Source organism: Danio rerio, chromosome 14 (assembly GCF_052040795.2).
Source record: "Danio rerio strain M-AB ecotype USA chromosome 14, GRCz13ab, whole genome shotgun sequence".
Taxonomy (NCBI): domain Eukaryota; kingdom Metazoa; phylum Chordata; class Actinopteri; order Cypriniformes; family Danionidae; genus Danio; species Danio rerio.
In genome coordinates this window covers 14286631-14310528 of record NC_141034.1, presented here as the reverse complement: position 1 = coordinate 14310528, position 23898 = coordinate 14286631, and the positions used below count along the sequence as shown (strand labels likewise).

Sequence of the window (23898 nt, the reverse complement as noted above, 5' to 3'; positions counted from 1 at the left end):
CTAAGGAACTGGATGACCAGGTTATGCTTTCCCACGGTGCCGCCAGCTACCACGCTATGATAAGCGGAGATGGCGGCCACGTAAACCTTGAGAGTGGAGGGCGACAACCTGCTGTCCAACTTCTCTTGAAGGAAAGAGAGCACAACACTAATCTGGCGATTTCGGGGGTCTTCTCTGCGAGAGACGCACCATTCAGTGAATAGACTCCACTTCAGGGCATAGGCGCGCCTCGTGGAGGGGGCTCTAGCCTGAGTGATGGTATTAACCACCGCAGTCGGTAGGTTACCTAAGTCTTCCTTGCGTCTAGGGACCACACGTGGAGGTTCCAAAGATCGGGGCGAGGGTGCCAGATGGTGCCCTGTCCCTGAGAGAGTAGGTCCTCTCTCAAAGGGATCCGCCAGGGGAGGGCCGTCGCGAGGAGTGAGAGCTCTGATATCCAGGTCCGGTTGGGCCAAAGGGGCGCAACTAGCAGAACCTGTTCCTCGTCCTCCCTGACCTTGCACAGAAACTGCGCGAGCAGGCTCACTGGGGGAAACGCATACTTGCGCATGCCCCGAGGCCAGCTGTGGGCCAGTGCATCCGTGCCGAGAGAGCCCTCGGTCAGGAAAAAAAACAACTGGCAGTGAGCGTTCTCGGGGGAAGCAAACAGATCGATCTGGGCCTCCCCGAATCGCGCCCATATCAGCTGAACAGACTCGGGGTGGAGTCTCCATTCTCCAGGGCGTAACAGCTGTCGTGAGAGCGCATTGGCTGCACGATTGAGCGTGCCTGGGACGTGAATGGCGCGCAGCGATTTCAGCCGCGGGTGACTCCAGAGGAGCAGACGGCGGGCGAGCTGAGACATGCGGCGAGAGCGCATACCCCCCATGCGGTTGATATATGCCGCCACCGCCATACTGTCCGTCCTGACCAGCACGTGTTGCCGCTCCAGCACCGGTAAAAAGCGGTGGAGAGCGAGGAACACTGCTAACAGCTCTAGGCGATTGATATGCCAATGCAGCTGGACACCCTTCCAGAGGCCCGCAGCCGCATGCCCGCGACACACGGCCCCCCAACCCGTGTTGGAAGCGTCTGTTGAAACAACAACATGGCTGGACGCCTGTCCTAGAGGCACACCGGCCTGTAGGAACGAGGGGTCGTTCCAAGGGCTGAGGGCGCGGCGACACAGCGCAGTAACCGAGACCCGGTGTGTGCCGCGTGCCATGCGCGTCTGGGGACCCGATCGTGAAGCCAGTGCTGAAGTGGTCCCATATGGAGCAACCCGAGCGGCGTGACGGCGGCTGCGAATGCCATATGCCCCAGGAGCCTCTGAAAGAACTTCAGTGGGACCACTAGTTTGCTGTCGAGCTCCCTCAGACAGTTCAGCAACAGGCGAGCGCGTTCCTCGGAGAGGTGCGCTACCATGGTGATCGAGTCCAGCTCCATCCCGAGAAAAGAAATCCTCTGCACGGGGGCGAGTTTGCTCTTTTCTCGGTTGACCTGAAGCCCCAGTAGGCGGAGATGCCGAAGCACCTTGTCCCTGTGCATAATCAATTGCTCCCGCGAGCGGGCTAAAATCAGCCAGTCGTCGAGATAATTGAGTATGCGAATGCCCGCGAGCCGAAGGGGCGCTAGGGCACCCTCCGCGAGTTTGGTGAAGACCCGCGGAGACAGAGAGAGCCCGAAGGGGAGGACCTTGTACTGCCACGCTCGACCCTCGAACGCAAACCGCAGAAATTGGCGGTGGCGTGGAAGAATGGAGACATGGAAATACGCGTCCTTCAGGTCTATGGCTGCAAACCAATCCTGAGGACGAACGCATTGGAGAATGCGCCTCTGCGTGAGCATTCTGAACGGCAGCCTGTGCAGACAGCGGTTCAAAACGCGCAGATCTAGGATTGGCCGTGACCCACCGCTCTTTTTGGGTACGATGAAGTATGGGCTGTAAAACCCACTCTCCATCTCGGCTGGAGGAACCGGCTTGATTGCACCCTTCGCTAGGAGGGCAGCAATCTCCTCTCGCAAGACAGGGGCGGACAGGGGGTTGACCCTGGAGAAATACACGCCCGTAAACTTGAGGGGCCGTTTCGCGAACTGAATTGCGTAACCGAGTCTGATTGTGCGTATGAGCCACCGCGAGGGGCTGGCCCGCGCTAACCAGGCAGGCAGAGCCCCCGCTAATGGAGTCATCGCTACAATCGCTGACGTACCAGCGGTGGGGCAGCGCGGAGTGGGTGTGCTGATCCGGGAAGCACGAGGGTCCCGCGGAAGAGCTGGAGGAGAGCGATTCGCTCTGGCTCCGCACCCTGACTCCGGAGAGGGGGCTGGAGGGCTGAGGGAAGGGCGATAGCGCGCTCCACTGACGGGATCGCCTCATACCCCCTGGCAGCTTCGCCGTCAAGGGCGGTGAGGGCGGAGGCACACGCAGCACGGTTTTGTCACTCTTATCTGAAATCTCTATTTCCTCGCTTTACTATTTCTCTTTGATGTTACACGTTCTATAGACCCGACATCTTCACGTGTTTTACCTTTGTTTTATGTTTAATGTATGTTTGTGCGTTTATTCGTTATCTGTCTGACTAGTTAATAAATCCTATTATAATCAAATTAATTGTATTGTTTGCCTCACGAGAAAATGTCACTGAAATACAGATTCCCCTGCCTAGCTATTATAAGTTGTTTAAAACTTATGAATGATTAATCTACTTCACAAGAAGTAGCAATTAAATTCCCTTTTTCTAAATGAATCGATCATTGCCGTGTCAGCTCTGAAGATCGGCGGCTCTGCTGGTGTTTGTTTGGTCAAATGAACAATAAATTGATCCAGAATATTAATGATTAATAATAATTCGTTATTGTAGATAATTAATATTCATAATCTGAGGATCCGCTCGGTCGCGCAGGCAGGATCATATACAATCATGTTTGTTTGATCAAATTGACTGAAGCTTAAGCCGGAATATTAATAATTAAGAATAAACCATTATTGTTGATTATTAATATCCATAAAATTAGCTAATTTCTGTTACAATAATAATAATAATTATTATTATAAATGTTAGTAGTAATAAAAGCAGTAATGACTGAAGTAATAATTTCATTTGAAACTGCATATAATAAGAAAGCAGTTATTTACAATTTTCATAAATACTTAACAATTTAAGTTTTTTTTTACATTTAAATGCCAATTTGATGAACAGAATAATTTTCTTTTCTTAAAAAAATAAATAAATAAAAACTGACCCCAAACATTTAACCGGTAGTGTATATAAATATACAGTGTTGGGTAAGTTACTTTAAGCAACTAATAGATTACAGTAGTAAAAAGTAAATAAATTAGTAATTGATAACTTCATGTAAAAAGAAATCAATTACTAATTACTTCACTTTAAAGTTACTTCTAAAACAAATAAAATATACCTATAAAAGTACAGAATAAACTGCAGCTCTTTCAGTAATTTACAATCACAATTACAATCAAATGTAGGAAGTAACTTATGTGACTGATCGATAGCAGTGACTGAGGCTGCGTCCAAAACTGCCTACTACTCAGTAGGTACAGCATTTGAATTTAAACGTACTACTCGGCCGTTAAAATAGTACGCTCTATACAGTATGAATGTGAAAAGTTTGAATGGAATTCGGACGTACTACATCCGCCATTTTGTCTTGTTCACGTGACCTACCTGCGTCAATTGCGTCGCCTCACTTCCATTCATGAATTCTCTCACGGGGCATTATGGGATAGCGCAGCCTGCATGGGATGCGCACTTCAGAATCTCGCCGGAAGTAGTAAGTCATCAGGGTACTTCTCACCTACTGATTTTCGAATTCTATGAATTCGGACATACTACTCGGTTCGCATACTGATTTTAGCGTACTATATAGTATGGAAGTATGCGGTTTCGGAAGCAGCCTGTGACATGTAGACGGCCAAAACACTTGGCTTTGTTTAGATTTTAGTAGCTAACTATAACTTAGACTTTGTATACAATTTGCGATCTCATTTTATCTGTAACACTATAAGCTATGACATAGACTTGCCTTTTACTATAATGACAGCGTTTTCACGTGGAAGTACAATGTTAAAACGGTGTAAACAATAGGTCTCCGGCAGGAGTGGTGACATAAACAAATGAATAAACATCCATAATTCAACACTATTGGATTGGTGGACTAATTGTGTTTGATGAGATGTTTTTCTGTGGACCCTTACCTTTCAAAATAAACTGTGATGTACAGCAATGAATGCGTATGTTTGTGTTGTTATTATAATGTTAAGTATGCCATATCTGATTAACGTTTTCTGCAAAACTTACACAAATTTAGCAAATACAATGCTGCAATGGTTGCTTAGGGCTTGTAGCTTTAAACTGATGTACAATTTTTTTCAAGATTACTCATGTTCTTTTTAGTGTCATCTATTCATAAACATTGACATGTGGAAAAACAGACCTCGGTGCTTCCTAAAGGGTTAATGTTTCTCTTGCGACTGTGCGCAGTCAGCTGTGAAATAGTACTGCAAAAATGCATTCAAAAAACAGCTTTAGTGAGTGACAGTGCGTGCATACACAGAACCAGCAGTAGGAAACGTGCAGAGCAATAGAAGACTTCCCACTGGTTAATCGATCAAGAATGTTTAGTTTTCTTGGACGGATAAAAAAAAAGTGTAAATGGATATTAATAATAGTATTATTCATGTGTCACCACCAAATATACCTGGGAGGCCTGCCCAAGTATGCTTCTGGATCCGATAAAATTAATGATTTGCTCCAAGTGGACACAATTGGAACAGTAGTATATTTTATTGAAAATTTGCCACATTAAATTCGTTTGCGGGCCTGATTCGTTTGACACCCCTGCTCTGAATATTGTGGGACTGTCTTGGCTAACACGCTCTACAATATCAGGGATAGTACCTCTGGACTGGGCAACTGGGGTGGTGGTTCCCATTTTTAAAAAGGGTGTGCTCTCACTATAAGGGGATCACACTCCTCAGCCTTCCTAGAAAAGTCTATGTCAGGGTACTGGAGAGGAGGTTCTGCTCGATGGTTAAACCTAGGATCCAGGCGGAACAATGCAGTTTTCATACAGGTCGTGGTACACTGGACCAGCTCTGTAGCCTCACCAGTGTACTTGAGGTTTCATGGGAGTATGCCAAACCAGTCCACATGTTTTTTGTGAACTTGGAGAAGGCATTCGACCATGTCCCTTGTAGCATTCCATGCAAGTTGCTCTGGAAGTATGGGGTCAGAGGTGCTCTGTTAAGGGCTGTCTAGTCCCTGTATGAACAGAGTAGGAGTTTGGTATGCATTGACATCAATAAGTCAGACTTGTTTGCAGCACTTTAACAAGGCTGCTCTTTGTGACCAATTATGTTTAGAATTTTTATGGACAGAATTTCTATGTGCAGCATTGGGCAGGATGGGGTCTAGTTCAGGGACCACAGGAATTCATCTTTGTTATTCACAGACGATGTTGTTCTGTTGGCTTCATTGACCATGGAGCTTCAGCATGCACTGGGGCGGTTTGCTGCCGAGTGTTATGTGGCTGGGATGAGAATTAGCACCTCCAAGCCAAAGGCCTTGGTGCTTTGGAGAAAGGTGGTTTGCCATCTCCAGGTTGGAGGAAAGCCCTTACCCCAGTTGGAGTAGTTCAAGTACCTTGGGCTTGTGTTCACGAGTGAGGGACGAATGGAACATGAGATTAACAGGTGGATCAGTGCAGTAGCAGCAGTAATGTGGCCAATGTACCGGTCCGTTGTGGTAAAGAAGAAGCTGATCCAAAAGGCAAAGTTCTTGATTTACCAGTCAATCTACGTTCCTATTCTCACCTTTGACTCATGACCAAAAGGACAATGATCTCAGATACAAGCAGCCAAAATAAGTTTCCTTTGCAGGGTGCACCCTTAAAGATGGGGTGATTTACCTTATTCAATTTACCTATAAATGACCTATTTACCTATAAATTACACTACAGCCAAATTAGCTTATTCAATTTACCTGTACCACATGTCTTTGGATGTAGGGGAAACCGGAGCACACAGAGGAAATACATGCAAACACAGGGAGAACATACAAACTCCACACAGAAACACTAACTGACCCAGCCGGTGCTCGAACCAGCAACCTTCTTGCTGTGAGGTGATTGTGCTACCCACTGTGCTGCCTCTAGAAAGGCATTAGAGTTAACCTTCGTAAAACATTAAACATGAGTTATACAAAATTTACTAGGAAACGGACCCTGCTATTATCACTTAATGCACATAAAGCATTTGATTGGGTTTGTATCTGATTAAAACACTCCTATCATGAAAACTCTCAGAATTCAGTATGGTAATGAATATGTATATGACAATGTTGATGTATTTGGTCTTGGCGGTATAGATCTGCTATGCTGCTGCTTTTTTTATTATGGCGGAGCAAGTATTGATACCTGTTAAAGTATATCACACTGCTGCTGCAAACCTATGTAACCCCTGTTGTGAGAAAGCTCTATAACCAATATTGGAGAATTATAGAGGAACTTTTATTATGTAATCACTATATAATCACTGTATAATCTGCCACTATTAAAATACACTGTTAAAACATATAGAAATACATTCAAGGGATGCAGAGCAAAACACACAGAAGTAAACAGCGGTGAAGTAAGACCATTCAGACAGCATATGCAACACGTATTGATGTATTGACCATGACAAAAACAACTTAAAAACAACTTTGCTCAATCTGCACGGCAATAGCATGCATAGGGAGAATCTTTTAAAAAGTGTTGAAATATGACCTTTAAGATGTGCAAAAACAGAAAAACATACAGCCATCAATATGAAGGCTAGAATCCTATTGGAGCCTGAAAATAACGTGATGCTCATGCTACACCACTGTTTCATGATGACTATAGGAAAAGCCTGTATATAAACTGTGGGTTTTGGAACATTTGTAGGAGAGAGATCGATCGACCAACTCTGCTGTAACAATAAACTGCTTCAACTTGACAACTTTGAAGACCTCAGCCTCTTTTTTGAAACTTAGAAGATGTTTGTCGAGATCCAGCGCAACTTTCCACAACATAATTTGGCGCCTTCATCGTGGTGCTGGATTGAGGGTGGTCGAAAGAAGGTGTCAATAGGGCCAATCCTTGGCAGACACTCACGCAGAGACCAAAAAGCGCGCAGATTAAAAAAGGTGAGCAAATTTTTGCTTTATTTTGGTTCTCTGATGAGTGTACTGTGGGATAGACCAGATGCCTGAACTTGACTTTAAAAAAAATACCTCACCATTAAAAAGAACCTTTGAATTGACTACATTTATTAAAAAAATGATAAAGTAAGTGATAAAGTAATAAAAGTATAGAGAAGTGAACTATTTATAAGAAAAAGAGGTCTTCCAGGTTGTCAAGGTATGTGATTGTACTAACAAATGGCTGTAAATTATGCACTAACTAATAGCTTTGTATTATATACTAACAAAGGGCTGTAAATTATATGCGTATGAAAGAGAGGTACATGCATGAATTGCTACGAGAGAGGCGTGAGCAGAACGCGCGGAGGCAGCGCTAGGGGTCGCTCTTTGTGGTTGTGAATTAGAGCAAAGGAGCGCTCCGCGTCTCTGTACTCACCTGTGGATTGAGTAAGATTCTCCCGATAGAGGCAGGGAAATTGGGAGGAGGCCTTTAATCTGATTCCAAAAGCACCTATAAGGAGGGCTGGATCTCAGTGAACTGACCTGTGTAAGTCTTGTTCGTCTATATGTTGTGTTTTATGTGGTGGTCTGGACCAATGTGAATGGGGAAATTTTTTCTTACAATTCCTAGAAAAGAGGATTGAATAAGAAAGCATATACTGTGAGATTTGTGAATGAGGATGCATGTGATGAGAGAATTTAATTTAAAGCATGAATAGGGTGTGTGCTTAAGGATGTTGAGTGTTAGAGAAAAATTTCGGAGGTGTAGTGTAAGAGAAAGTTAGTATTATAATTAAGAGAATAAAATATAGATAAAAATATGAATTGATTAGAGAATTAATAAAATTGCACATGCTGTGCTGGAGGGACAAAGCAAACAACGTGGCCACAACAATTAAGAAAAGCAGTTTTGCATGTAAAAAAACGTTTGGTTTGTCTCCCAGGACCTGCTTGTGATGGTAAAGACACTTCAACTGTTCCCTCAAATTAAAATAAATAAAAGTAATGAAGGGAGGTTTGAATTCTAGATAAAAAAGAAAAAATTTGCATGCAAATGATCTGTGTCTGTTTGTTAAGAGGCCTTGATAGCGACAGACGTTAACTAGTAACTGTTACTTAGATTTGGGAAGTTATTTAATGATGATATACATAGAACAGATTGAGATTTCAAGAGTGAGTTCTGAATGTGTGGTGACAGTTAAGAGAATAAAAGCAGATTTACTTTAGTGTGGTGTGTGTCTGTGTTTGTGTGAATGGTTGTGTAAAATTCCATATTAGTGGACAAGCAGAGCCACCCTCCTGCACCATCCCTTAAATAGAGCATGGCAGAGACGGAGGCTCTCTGTGTTACACTGAGAGGAATGAATGACTGAATGAGCCCTGTAGATGTAAAGGGACAAATGTTGAGTGAATGAGTCCTCTAAATGTGAAGGACTAGAAAGTGAGAGTGTGGTTAAGTGTTTGTGTTTAGTAGTGTTTGTGATAAATAGTGAAATAAAATAATCATTATTGTAGATTATAATATAAAGATGAACTGCAGATATTGTGTGATATAGAAGAGGTATATATATATAGAAGAGGTATATGATATATATTGGAAAAATATAGAAGAGACTGATACAGTTTAAGGAAGAGATTATAATATTTAGGAAATAAATAAATTTAGTTCAAATAGAAAGATATAAAGAGAAATATTAAATTAAGGAGAAGTATTTAACATAAGTTGACATGTGCATACAAAGAGATCATAATTTAAGTTCTTAGAATATAATTTAATTTAGGGAATAATAGAATCTGATTTAATATTAGTGAGGTGTAAAAGTGTATATTACAAAATAGTATAAGATAAATAGGATAAAGTAAATACAATTTGGAAGAAGATTATGTGTTATATAAAAGAATAAAGTAATAATTAAAAAAGTAAACATTTAGGAACAGAGGGGAATAACACATCATAGAAAATATTAGAATTAGGATAAAAAAAAATTAAAAAAAAAAAAAAAATATATATATATATATATATATATATATATATATATATATATATATAAGATATGAATAATTTATAGTTAAATACTCATCTAAGAGAGAACAGAACAGAAAATAATGGCAAAAGGAAGGAACATTTGATGTAAGCTGTGTGTGTGTGTGAGAGAGAGAGACAGAGACAGAGAGACAGGACAATGGGTCAATGACCAATACAGAGGGAAATTATGGAAGTAGCAAAAGAACTTAAAATAGATTAAAAACAAGTAGGGAAAGGTTAAAACTAAAGAGATGAGTGTGTAAAAAAGAGTGAGAAAATGTACTATACACTGTAAAAAATTTCCAGGTTTTCACAACAAGTTACTGTAATTTTTCACAGTAAATTACATTAGTATCCCTTCACAGTATTTAACTGAAAAATTCACAGTAATATGTTGTATTCATAATTTTATTGTGAAATTACGGCAGGTAGCATGATTACAGCAAATTACTGTGAAAAGGGCTATATCTTTTGCACGTTAGTTATAGAAATTCAAACCTTTTTTAACTCAACGTAGAAATTAATACAAATGAACTTTTAACAGATAATAACAGAATGTTATAGCCCCCAAAACGATTTGGTTACCAACATCTTTTTGATTGTACTGCACCTTTATTTAATTTTATACAGTTAACATAGAATAGGAAATAATATTTAATGAACATAACTGTGTGCTTAGCCAAAACATAATAAACTGGAATAAAAAGTTATTAATTAATGAAACCAAAGACTGTTAAACAGCCAACAATTATTTCAATGTCAGGGTAAATGTCTGCTTTAGACGGTTTCATGAGTACTGCACCTGTCATCGCCTGGAGGTCACTAATCTCAGAATTAAATATATATATATAAATTATTATTTTTTTATCTATATAAATAAACCACAGATTAGAGTTTTAAACAACTACATTCTAGCATGAAAAACAGTTAAAACTTCATTTTCGGACGCATATAGAGCCATCGAAGACGGAGCAATTGTCCCAATGTCTAGCCTGAAGACAGGCGCCTCTCGGCGGATACATGAGTAAAGAGCGCCGTTACCGCCTGGAGGTCATAGATCTCCGCTACAGGCAAAACACACTTAAAATTACACACAATCTTTACTAACAGTCCACAGATTTGAGTTTTGAAGAACTACATTCTCGCATGAAAAAGTGTTAAAACTTTATTTCGTTACATATTACAAGCAATATTTATAATATTATGTGCCTTCTCATCCACCATTACAGCTTGATGCAGCTTGGTGCGAAATGGATCCTGGGAGGAAAAAATAATAATTCTCAATACACTCCAAACGAACTTTATTCTTATTGTTAAAGTCAGAGATATGTAATATTTTGAATGGCGAAGAAAATAATTAACTTTATATTTCAATCAATATATTACTCTTGCACTGCTTCGGTTCAGGACTCGTGTGACATTGAATCAGATTCAGATATTTTATCAGACGTGTTCATGAGCTCGAAGTGATCAACAAGCAATTCGTGTACAAGCAGTACACGAGCCATGCAATATGATGAAATATTAATGAATTATATGTTTGCGTCTTACAATATTATACAAAACGGAATCGTTTTCAGGCGAATTCGACTCTTTACTGTTCACTTAAAGGAGCCGAATTCGACTCTTTACTGTTCACTTAAAGGAGCCGATTCATTGAACAGAACTGACTCGACTCGACCGCAAACAAGCGCCATCACCACAGACAACGCCGTCGTCTCTTCACCCAACGGATTCATCCTCGGTAAGTGTTAAAATATGACTTTTGTCCGTTAAATGATTGTTGTATGTGTATTTCTGTATAGTGCGTGTCATTTAACAGGAATTTACCGAGTACTTTAGTTGTACTCGCACGGACAGGGTTTAAGCGCGCCTTTTTTTAAAGCAAGAAATTAACGACGCCAGATGGTGATTGTAGTGTTTTCTGAGGTATTAGCATAACGTTAACGTTAGTTCCTGAAAAAAGAAAGGGAATTTTCTTTAATTAACTTCTTGTTAACTGCATTTTCTGTTTCAGTACAAGACTGAAGTAAAGGTGAAATGACTATAACGTTAAGGTAAGCTCTGACCTTCTCTTAAGTTAACGTTACGGTTAGTCACCATCATGTACGTTAATTTTGTTCACTGTAACGTTAACGTTAAGTTAGTTAAATAAACTAAACTCATTATGAAACAAGTCTTAACTGTTTTATTAAATGAGGCTTATAATACAATTCAGTTGTATTCTTTTAAACTAACACTAACACAGTACATATTGTATATTTCTCACTGGTGTTAATGCAGTGCTAACATTTACTAATGAGAACTAATTGTATATTGTCACTAACTGTAGATTTTATTTTTTGGTGTTCAGGTGTACCTGATAATAGCTGAAGTGTGAGGTGAGTGTAAATTCTGAGCACACAAATATAACCTAAATTCATTATCACAATCTAAACCTATATATATATAGAGTGTGTGCGTGTGTTAGGTTGAGTCTTATTCTACTCTTATTATATTAAAATTTTTTTGCAGCTACAGCCACTGATGTTGAAACACTGATGCTACCAATCAACCCTCGCTTGATTATTAAAGGTAATGTTGATGCCTTCCTCATTTTTATTAGATTTTTAAATGTCAGGTTTTTCACAGATTTGTTGTGAGCAGTTTCTTGTACAAACTCTTTTTCTTCTTCCAGAAGTTCCACCAGTACCTCCAGTAGTAGTAAATATTAGACAAAGATTTTTTTAAACTATAGTTTTTATTTTTATTAGCAATTTTACTGGGCATGTGTGTTTGTTTGCTTGGTTTTTAATAGGCAGAGCATGGAATGTCAACTTTGTTTCTACAAAAAAATTTAATTATTCACAAACACCTCTAATTTAGTCCTTCTTTCCCCCTTTTAGTCTTATTCCTTGGAGGGTCGAGTGGTCATGGGACCTCACCTGGATTTCACAACTGACTTTGAATCTGGTCTGAAACTGAAGTATACTGAAGTTGCCTTTTGCACTCTGGAATTTAAGGTAATGTCTACAATAAATATTGTAACTGAGGGCTTGTTTTGGGGGGGTTAAACAAGGAATGTATAGGAGCACAAGTCATGACTCCCCTTGTCCCCTTGTTATAAAGGGCCGTGTTGCAGACACAAATTGTTTGTCTGTGCTGGAGACCAGAGGGGAAGCTGTCTTTAAAAGGATGGGGCTCTTATACCATATGTGAAGTTACCTATTCAGGTGAGTGGATTACATACAAGTCATTGCAAATGCATAAATAGTGGGAAATTTTTACTGGGAAGCACAAATTAAGTGAAACTCAAAAAACGTTGAAAAATATTTGGAATATTTGCAAAAAACTTGATTGAAATGAATACAACACAAGTGGTGTATCACTTCAATCAAATTTTTTGCAAAATTTTCCTAATATTTAAATCATAAAAAATTAGCTTGATGCAAGAAACATCCTGCTAGTATTCAAGAGCAAACGCTGTGATGCATGTGTTAACTTTGCAATAAGTGTGAACCCAGCATTAGATTATAGTCTGTAAACAGAAGATGTAAATCAAATCAACTGTTTTAAAATGCTCTGCCTAGGTCATTAAAACCACTATTTGTTGTTGGACTGTTCTTGATTGTGTGTTTGTGATGGAAATGTTTTTCAGATGTTTTTGTTTAAATGATTGCAGTTTGACTGAGCTACAGTATTGTCAGCATGTTCAAACTGAGCTAACAGTAATTTTGCTCTGTAGTGCAGCAGTAGTGTCCCAGTAGTGTTGTATGAAGCTAACTGTTTGTCTGCCCTTTTGCTTATAGGTGCTTTTTGGGCACCAGTTTGGAGATGGGAGACAGACGAAGTCAAAGAAGCAGAGAAGACACATCAACCAGCAAGTGTGTAAAATTATCAGGAAAATGATTGACCTTGAATAGACGACTGCCTAATTTAGCAAGAAGTTTTGTCTCTCTCTCTCTCATGTGTATATATATATATATATATATATATATATATATATATATATATATATATGAGAGACAGAGAGAGCGCACTCTGAAGCACTGCTTTTTATATGTATGCTACATATCATGTCAGATTTTTTTATGAATATGTTCTTATAGTATTTTTTGAGGCTTCACCTTCACGTTTTGAAAGTTTTCTGAAATGTTTACACAGATGTCATTAAGCTGTTAAATAAATCTGTAAAATGTATGTGTGTTTGTTTTTATTTTGATTTTAGAGTCTTCTCAGATCACCCAAAAATGAAGATTCGGTCGTCATTTACGCATCCTCAGGTTGTTTGGACACAAAGAGGATTATTTGATATTTTTATTCCTGTGTTTAACAAAAAAACATTTTTAACAGAGCTGGAACAACCTGAGGGTGAGTAAATCAAGATAGAATGTTCATTTTTGTGTGACCTAAAATTGCTTTGAAATTTTACAGCACCAAACTGTTAAAGTACAGTAATCCGGGATATAATTGTAACTTTACAGTTAAATCAGGTATTTAAACTGCAACCTACTGCTAAATCACAGTAATCGTTTTGCAAATTCACAGTAAAATATAGTTAATTCTACAAGATAATACTGTGAAATCACAGTAACAGACTTTATTATCTACTGTAAAGTTACAATATATGGTTGTAATTTCACAATAATTTAATGTGACAAAACCACAGTAAATTACTGTGAACTACCTCACAATAATTTACTGTGAATTTACATACAGTAATTTACTGTGAAAGTAATGCAATTATTAGCCAGTAATTTACTGTGAATTTAAGGTCAAATTTTTTACAGTGTAGAATTGAAACAGATATAGAAAATGTTAGAGAAATTCAAACAAAGTAAAGAAAGGCCAACTAGTGAGAAAACACTAGAATAGATTAGGGGAAAAAAACACAAGCTGAAGCTAAAGAAAGGAATTAGAAGAAAATTAAAGAAACAGAAAATTAACAAAAGAAACAGTAGACTTAGTAATAAATATTAAGAAGAATTAACTATTGGACAGCAAATACAAGAACATAGATGAGAAGAATGTCTTTATTTGATGAAGGAAAAATGGGAAAGTGGAAAAATGCTTAGATTATTAACTAAGCAAATTGTTATATTAAATTAAGGGGCAAGGAGATGGACTTTGAAGGGTCCTAGCCTTTTCGCCTGCCTGACATCTCTAAAGGCACTGGGAAATAGATTAAGGTGTTTTGAGAAACACAAGGAGCAACTTGTTGACTGTGGACTCTTATCACATGAACTAAAGCAGTGAGCCAGGCACTGCATGCAAAAAAAGCTACAGAGACTTTGACCCATCGACATATTTTCAAAAGACACTTAAAGAAGGAGAAACAAGAGACTGATGAACTGATCAAAAAGCTAAACTTTCCAGCAACATCAGCTGGGTGAAAGAGAAGTCAGCACCAAGAGGGAGGAGAAATGCTCAACACTTTAACTCCTTAAATAAGCAGGAAATGTGGGGATTCCTGAATACAACAATGCAAAAACTGCACCATCTATGGAACAGTTGCCTTGGGGTTTGAGGGAGAGAGATTGGCTATGGCCTAGCAAACTCAATCTCAAAAGCCCAGTAGACATATGATCCAAATCAAGTATGTTGCAAATTAAAACAAAAGTGTAGCCTTTCTTGTATCAAATCAGACTCCTGTCAATTGATTACTTAGAAAGTTATTTTATAAAATAGGACTTTACATTTAGTAAAAAAAATTTGAATTAAATAAGGATTATGAAATAAAAAGATAATACCTATTAATTAAAACAGATAGAAGATGTAATTAAGACAATTGATAATGTGAAAATAGATTGAGTTAAAACATTTCTGAAGCAGGGCTAGTAAAAAGAAGAATTTGTCTATGCAAATTCATAATTTTAAAAGAGATTTAGCCTTAGAAAATTATTATCAGGAAGAAATTGAAGGGAAAAAGAACAGCACAAGAAAATAGGTCAATAGTGAAAAGCATTAAGTGTAGTAAGAGATGATTTGGGGAAAAAAGGGGTTTAATGTAATAGATTTTGTTTCATATATCCATACAAGTAAAAGAAAATGTAAACTAAATTTGAGGACTAAAGAGTAAAGCAAAACAGAACAAAAAGATTAAATGATTTTTCAGTTAACTTACAAAAATTACATGAAAGATGTGTATACAATGAAGTAGATGGGTTGCCTTAGAAAGTTTTTTTATTTTTTTTTAGAAAGTTATTTTTTTAGAGAAAAAATAAATAAATGCAACATTCAAATGAACAAATAGTTCAAAATGATTTGAAGAAGTACAGTTAATACTTAAAGGATTATTATCATTGCAGGACTTGAATTTAAAATTATAAAATTAACCAGTACAGTGAGGGTTAAAATTAAACCAGATGCACATCTGCAGAGAAAAGAAGAAAAAAAGCTGAAATAGGTATAAAAAACAAAATTGAAGTTTTATTAAGAGTGGGAGTATTAACACCTAGTGATTATAATATGCAATACATATGTCATTGGATAGTTCTATTTAGATTATATTTCAATTCAGGTATGACAGTGTATGTAATTATTAAGATTTTAATTTAAATTGAATAAATACTTTAATTATGCTGCATCAAAGCAGGTAAAAAGCAGAAGATATAAGAAAAATGAATGAGAGAAAATTTGTCAACTGAAGTTCCTACATTTTATGAACAAATGTTCCTCCTGATGTCAAATATTGTTGATAATTATTTTCTTTTCAGCCAAGTTTAGGTAATTAGCAAAAGAGGATAGGTACCTATTAGTATTTTCATTTGCTGCTGAAAATTATACATACACAAAGTCTGAAGATCTTATGATGAACAGTAGTGTGTTACACTATATTTACACTATTACACTATAGTTACACTATATAGTTTATTTAAATATCAGCAGCTCCTTATAGTTCTAGCTCAATTAAATTAACAGAAAACCCATGATGACTTTTAGGGATGACTGAAATTTAGCATTGATGGAACAGAGAATTTTACAACAAACTGCACTAAAGAAAATTTATGAAACAGGAAAGACTGCAAAAATAAGGCCCTAAATTAACAGGAAACACAGATTCAATAAAAGCATTTGAGATGATGAAAGAAAAATTTGTTTATCATTAAAGGAAACAATACAGATTTGAAAGTTAAACAAGTGACAGAATATGAGGTAGCAAGTCATCTATAGTGCTTATAGAGCTACAACCTTAATTGAAGAACATTGTAAAAATTAAACAACAAAAAGGTCTCTGTGAACAATCTAGCATGAAAGGGGGGAAATAGCCTATATACATAAAAGACTAATTGTTGTGCCAACAGCATCTCCAAGTATACTTATTGCCGATGCACATGAATTTGATCAAGGGTGAAGTATTAGGAAAACTTAAACAGCAAGGAGATTGGTATCCTTATTCGAATGCAGTGCTTAGTGAGTTTTGTCCATGTGACATCTATGCTAAATATAATGTGAGGGAAGGAACAGCGAGCAGTACCTGAAGTGATTTTTAAGCATTTAGTAATGAGGGTTTGAGGTTATATTAAAACGAGTACAAGGCAAGAAATACATGTTTGTACTACTTAACAGGTTGGGATTAAAAGCTGGTTGTGATGATTAACTATATTTCTCATGAATAAAAACATCCATTCTTAGATTTGGACTATCATCAGAAATCATTTCAAATAATGATTGTGCATTAATAAATTTAGAATATTAAATTAAAAATAGCTAAATAAGTAAATAAGTGATTAAATAAATTATCAAATAAATAAATAAAACAGTTAAAGAAGTACTGTTAATTAAGAATGAATCAAAGGCTAGAGTGAAGTTTTTCAAGCACAATCACAACAACTGGTCAAAGGCACCAAGAAGATCTATTAAGGCTATAACTTTTTTGAAAAACCTAAAAAATAGGAAACCTGATTGAGTTTGGATTGGTAAACTGGACTGATGTGTAAACTGATGCTTTAATGAGTTTTTATGTAAACTAACAGAAACAGGAACTTAACACTGCATGGAACGCTAATTGCACATAAGTATTTTTGTCGAATAAGAAAAACTAACTGCCATGTATGAAGTTATTTATTTACAGGAACAGAACATGGAACGACAGAAGGAAACTGTTTTGGAAGATGTTCCTGCTGTTGCTGCTGCTGATGATGCAAATAAAGATGAGTGAAAGCCTAGAGGTAATTTCTCCAAAGGTAAAGGATTATTCCAATCTGACAGAGTTGGACAAGAGTATCAAACAACTGTCTTCTTAATTTTTTGGAAAGAGGCAAATATCCCACAACAAAATGAATGTATAGAACAATCATCTAAAGAAAAATGCCGACCCAGAGGATATGCATTAATCAAACTGATACATATGAGATTTATGTAGAAATTGACTGACCAGGGCTGCGTTTCCCGATAACGATTGATCTTAGCACTTAAGAGCGTTTTCTACGAGTCATTTTGCGAACGTTCGTTATTGTTTCACGTGCGTTTCCCAAAAATGCACTTAACACAATTGCACGTAGCCCAGCTTTAAGTGCAACTTAGGAGTCGCTATCCGTTTGTTAAGTGCTGAAATGTCACGCTATAGAATGGCTCGTTATTGTTGCACATGTTATAGCAATCCATATAATTCTTCTTCTACTTGTGTGAATGTATATTCAACTCGAATAACATAAAAAAAAAAATATTTTTGAGCCAGTTTAAAAACATAAATTAACTGGAAATGTCGTACTGTAAAAACACTGTCTTGCTCCAATCTCGCATAAAACTAATTCTAACAGTCCTTGCCGGAAATGACATCAGCATCATTTTCGATATTTATATGAAACCTTAATTAAGTAGAATTATTTATCAATTTCTTTATCAAAAATTGCTTATCTCACATCAAAATAAATAAATAAGTAAATAAATAAATAAATAAATAAGCTCTTACATTTATTTTTGAAAAGTTTAGCCTAATTATCCCCACCTGATGTGCATTTGCTAATAGGACAAAAATATAAATAAGCACATACCTAGGGGTGGAGACACTAGCAAAATGGCTGAAACCAAAAAACAAAGAAAAGTCATTTTTCAAAAAGAGGAAATTAATATTATTTTAGAGGAGGTGGAGCTACAAAAACATATAATTTTCAGCAGGTTTAAGGGCAGTCACACAAATAAAGAAAAACAAAAAATGTGGGACGATATTGCTACAAAACTTACTGCAACAAGGGGGATTAAAAGATCAGGGAATGAGGTCAGGAAGAAGTGGCAGGACTTTTCAAGCCTAGCTAAAAGAAAAAGGGCACTGCAGAGGACAACAATTAATAAAACAGGTGGTGGGCCTAATGACGCCCCCATTCTTACAGCAGAAGAAGAAAAGGCACTGTCAATTCTTGGAACAACTGCCTCAGATGGGATTTGTGGTGGGATTGACCTCCATGGAGGAGAAGGGTTGCGTCAACCTGAACCTGAGTCAGGTCCATCATGTTCACAAGAGCAATCAGGTTCACCTCCTATTGACAGACAGCTACCATCTCCCAGTCCTCCCAACAGTCCAACAGACCAGCCTCCATCTTCAATTGTTCAGGCTACAGCCACAACACCGCGATTTGAGAATATCTGTGGTTGTAGTCAGGACTTGGTACAGCTGGAGCGAGAGAAATTAGATGTTCTAAAAGATATCAGACAATCTCTTAAAGAGGCCAATGAGATGAATTACAACTTTCAGAGGGAAATCATTGAACTTAAGAAGGCCAAGATGGCTTTGGAAGAGAGGAGACTTTCACTGGAGGAGATGAGTTTTGCAAGGCCCTCCATTTCAGTGCCAATTATCTTGCCAGATGAGTCAGGTAAGATTGTTCAATGTTGTTTAATCATGAATAATTATATGTTTTAATAAAATATGTTGTGCAACATGAAATATTCTTTTCCATATGTACACTCATCACATTTTGCCATGTCTTTTGCAGATCCTGGGGAACAAACTACAAACTTGAATCAATAAAAATTGTTTAAATGCAATGTTTTGATGTTTGTTAATCCACTCAAAGTCTAAGGCTCAATGAAATACTATAAAGCAGAAGAATTCTTATTATATTATCATATCATAAGTGTTTCAAATTTAAATAGCTACTTGTAGTCTCTTTAAAAAAGTAATAAGCATGCAAGTCCTATGGGCTAGTTTCACAGACAGGGCCAGGATTAGGCCATAGTTCAATTAGATTTAAGTATTTTTTTTTTATAATTGCGCCTTAGAAAAAAAAATACTGGTGTCCATCTTGAGACAAAACAAAGGGACTGATATATTTTAGGATCAGTCAGTGCAAGTGTCCTTCAGTTGAAAAAGCTCAGACTTACATTTTAGTCTGGACTATAGGCTTAAGCATTGTCTGTGAAAAAAGGGGTATATATTTTACTACAGCTCGAGTCTTGATGTGTGTGGCAATATAGTATTAGGGCCTATCTATTAGCCTATCCATATAGGTGCAGAAAAATTCTTAATGTGCACATTCTTTATTAGCACTGTTTTATATAAATGTAAATCTTTGACCATTATGAACCTAACAAGAGAATAAATTCAGGGAAGAGGTAATTAATGCAATTTCTAAAATCAATGATTCAGTTTCTTCAAGTGGGGCCTACTGCAATTAGTGAAATAGATGACAATCAGTGTGTGACATGTGAATATTATCACAGCCTGAAAAACTTTAATCATATGGTTCCTGTGAGCAATTTTAGGATAGTATATAAAGTTCACACTTCAGTAGTCTTGCAGAGTAAATCATGGCTGCACTACAGCGAGTTTTCCAGCTGAGAGTGAGGCAAAGAGAAAGGCAAAGACAAAGACAGAGACGACCACGGAGTACACTATGTACTATAAATGCCTTCATCAGGCAGCATCAAAATCCTCTGGATATGCTTGATGATATGGCTGTCATTCACAGGTACCGTCTGCCACGAGGAGAAATAGTCCAGCTGCTCAATGTCATTGGGCCTCAGCTGATGCGTGCTACAAGAAGGAATTTTGCCTTGTCCCCTGATGTGCAACTCTTAGCTGCTCTGAGATATTATGCAACAGGCAGTTTTCTTCAGGTACTTGGAGATGGACTTGGACTAAGTAAACCATCTGTGTCCAGAGCTGTACAAGCAGTCACCTATGCACTGCTTCCACTTGCAGCTGAACACATCAAATTTCCAGCATCAAGACAGGCCATGTCAGACATTCAGGAGTATTTTCTAACACATTACCATATACCACAAGTCATTGGAGTCATTGATGGTACTTTAATTCCCATCAGTACGCCTTCTGTGGATGGCCATACATATATATGCCGCAAAGGTTATCCAGCAATCAACTGCCAAGTGATCTGTGACTATAACTGTTTAATCACAGACATTGTTGCAAGGTGGCCTGGGAGCACACATGACTCCTATATCTTTACCAACTCATCTGTGGGTCAAGAGGCCCAAAACTCAAACGGACATTGGAGGCTGCTTGGTGACAGCGGATATCCATTGAGGCCATATCTGTTCACCCCTGTTGCTAATCCTGTCAGTAACAGTGAGGCACATTTCAACGAGGCTCACCGTGTTGCCCGAAGTACTGTGGAGCGCACTTTAGGAAGGTGGAAGCTACGCTTTCGGGCTATTCACAAGTCCAGTGGTGGTCTTCTCTTTGTGCCACAAAAGTGCTGTGCTGTAATAACAGTAACAGCTATGTTGCACAACATTGCAGTGAGGGCAAGAGTGCCCTTGGACATCAGGGAGGAAGATGAAGAGGTGGAGGAAGAGAATGAAGTTGAGATGAGAATTCATGATGATCAGCCAAGACATGTTCAATACATGGCTGGGTTTGGGGCACGCCAGCAAGTCATTGACACATTTTTTTGAGTTCCTCCTTTATTTGTGTCATCTTTAAATCACATTAAATATTTTCTGTTAAATACAACATATGTAGCCTACTACCCTCGAAATGTCCATATACAACAGTGTAATTTTTTTTTTCATTCTAACATTTATTATGTAATTTTTATTTTTTTCTTTATTCATTATTATTTGTATATTGAATTGTGTAATGTGTAGAAAATATAAATGAATAGAGATATACGTACAAATAAAATGAATAATGACTTTGAAGAGAAGTAAATTGTAGGTGCAATTTGCCGGTTGTCCAGCAGGTGCCCTCATAACTCTGTCTCCTTACGATGCACTTAAGGCTTTACGATTACTCCAGAGCACTCGTAGATCCACTAAGATTTTCAAGTGCTACTTAAGTTACGATGCTTTTGGGAAACAGACCGTAATATTAAGATCAGTCGTACGATCATTTCTACGAACTTCTTAGGCTTACGATGCTTTTGGGAAACGCAGCCCAGATCTCAGATGATCAGTTCTTAGAAGAAACTAATAACAGTGATTGGTATCGCTGGGAAAAATACACAGTTGGAAAATTACAAATATCCAATTGCCCAATATGTTTTATAATAGCCTCTATAAAGCTTATAGTGGTTGTAAATCTTTATGATTATAGACATTGTGCAAAATTCAGGAAAATAACTGCAATATACCAAATAGTGACTCACTGTTTTGCCAAGCTTGATGTCTTGATACTATAGGAAACTTCAAATTTACATTAGAGAACAATGATAGGTTGAAAAAAGAATGTAAAGAAATGGACATCAGAATTCAACCAGCAGTAAGAGAGATCCAAATTAAATAAGTGATAAATAAGAAATTAGAATATGAATGTTATAATCAAACAAGAGGATCAGAAAATGTAGAAAAATTTAAAGGAAATTGTGCAATAATTTGGCATTTGAATAAGGAAATGTAGGAAAAAAGAAAATGCTTATATGCAAACCTTCCAAATGGCTACAGCTACAATAAAGAGTATAATGTTGCCAGTTTCTGAAGTTGCAATTATGAAAAAAAAGTGATAAGGCAGTTAACCGCACACTTGGTATTTGTACTGGACAATGTACAATTCGCAAGATAATTTCCCTTAATACAAGAATATATACAAATAGTACACTATTACTGGATCTGTGGATCAGGAGTATTATGCCCCACACTTCCTTTAAATTGGAAGGGGATTTGTACTAGAGTTAAACTAATACAGAAAGTGATAAAATGATTGGGTTAAAGAGTAAGATGACCTAGAAAGACCAAAGCATTAAAAGCAGCAGAATTATAAGCATCAAGTTAAGAGACAATATACACCTGACTCAGAAGTTCACATAGATATAATTGGCCAACCTAGTGGAATACCAGATACGTTTAAAGTTAGAGATATAGTAAAAGCAGGACTTTATAGTAGGTTATAGTAGTGTGTATAATTGCAATGAAAAATTTAAGAATGGGCTAACTACGTTTATTACAACCAACAAAGATTTATAAATTACACAAATGATGCCCTTACAGCATTAGGAGAACAATTGGCTCTGACAAGTAAAATTGCTTGTCAAAACAGTGCACCATTTGCTGCACCCTGTATATTCCAAATAATACTGCCCCAGGTGGATCTTTCATGGAAGCTATGAGGAAATTGGAAAACCTGAGAAAAGAAGTAAAAGAAAATGCTGGAGCGGATAAGAACTTCAGTGACTGGTTTGCTTCTGTATTTGGATCAAGGAGACAATGGATAATCAAGATTGGAATATTCATAGGAATTGCTCTACTTGTTTTTGTCCTTCTCTTTTGTTGTGTTGTGCCTTTTCTCAGATCGATGTTGGTTAAAGCTGCTGCCAAGCAGATAACCAATGTGCAAGTGAATAGAATTGTGCATGACTGCAGAGACCATGTCTATGAAGTCTTTGGGCCAGATTTGGACCAGTTGGATGAGTTTAAAAAAAACAATTACTGCTTTAAATTTATTTTTGTTTTTAATTTCTTTGAACTTTTTACTATTTTTTTTTTTTAAAGATGAGAGTTTTAAGCAAGGTATCATCCATAATACAGGAAAAAGCTAGCAGAGTGGACTTAACTGGAAAATTGTGTGATTATTTAAGCCCTATTTACTAGTATATATTTCTATATGTATTTAGGAGTTCATCGAAGCTGCCGGAGCTCCTATCGGATGTACACGGGCAAAGAGGGAAGATGATTACGGTCAAGGGACACCTTTGTATCCAATGGCAAGAGAAGCAGAAGAGCAGACTCTACTGGCGGTTTAAAAACCCACTGTCTGCTCCAACGCCAGACAGTACTCAGAAGTACCTCTGGCGACGTGGGATAAAACATCAGATATAGCTTGTTTACAGGCGCCGAGAATTTTCTACAACTATATGATTTCTATTAAACGATGATTAATCAAGTATATATGCAGTATACCCACAACTGTGAGCAAGGCTGACAAGCATATGTTTTTAACCTGACTAATGATTATTGTGTGTTGAACTCCCCCAAAGAAGTATTCAGTTAGGGAGAACGGGATCTTTTACTCCCTCTAAAGTCAAAAGTAGAGGGAGATGTTTGGTTCTGTTTCTCCTCTGAAGTGCGGCGCAAGGATGCTGACAATTGATAAGGATGTAAATGGGCAACTTTTTGGTTGCACAAGTATGTTAAGACTTTGCAAGAGTTGGATTCTTAAGTTGCACTTCAGCGAGGGATTTAGGAAAGGGACTTTTTTGATTAAGTCCCTAAGGGGGGATTTATATTGGAGAATTATAGAGGAACTTTTATTATGTAATCACTATATAATCACTGTATAATCTTCCACTATTAAAATACACTGTTAAAACATATAGAAATACATTCAAGGGATGC

General features: G+C 37.5%; 1 long non-coding RNA gene across 4 annotated transcripts; it reads left to right on the top strand.

Moving 5' to 3' along the window:
- Positions 1 to 10857: 10857 nt before the first annotated feature.
- On the top strand, positions 10858 to 13115 carry LOC147840788 (uncharacterized). 4 transcript variants are annotated; one of them, XR_015507114.1, is made up of 7 exons: positions 10858 to 10933; positions 11207 to 11246; positions 11543 to 11570; positions 11710 to 11763; positions 12075 to 12191; positions 12298 to 12401; positions 12978 to 13115. It is a non-coding gene; the product is annotated as an uncharacterized LOC147840788 (long non-coding RNA). The 4 variants fall into 4 exon arrangements; XR_015507113.1 differs by having other exon boundaries at positions 11704 to 11763; XR_015507115.1 differs by lacking the exon at positions 11543 to 11570.
- Positions 13116 to 23898: the final 10783 nt, after the last annotated feature.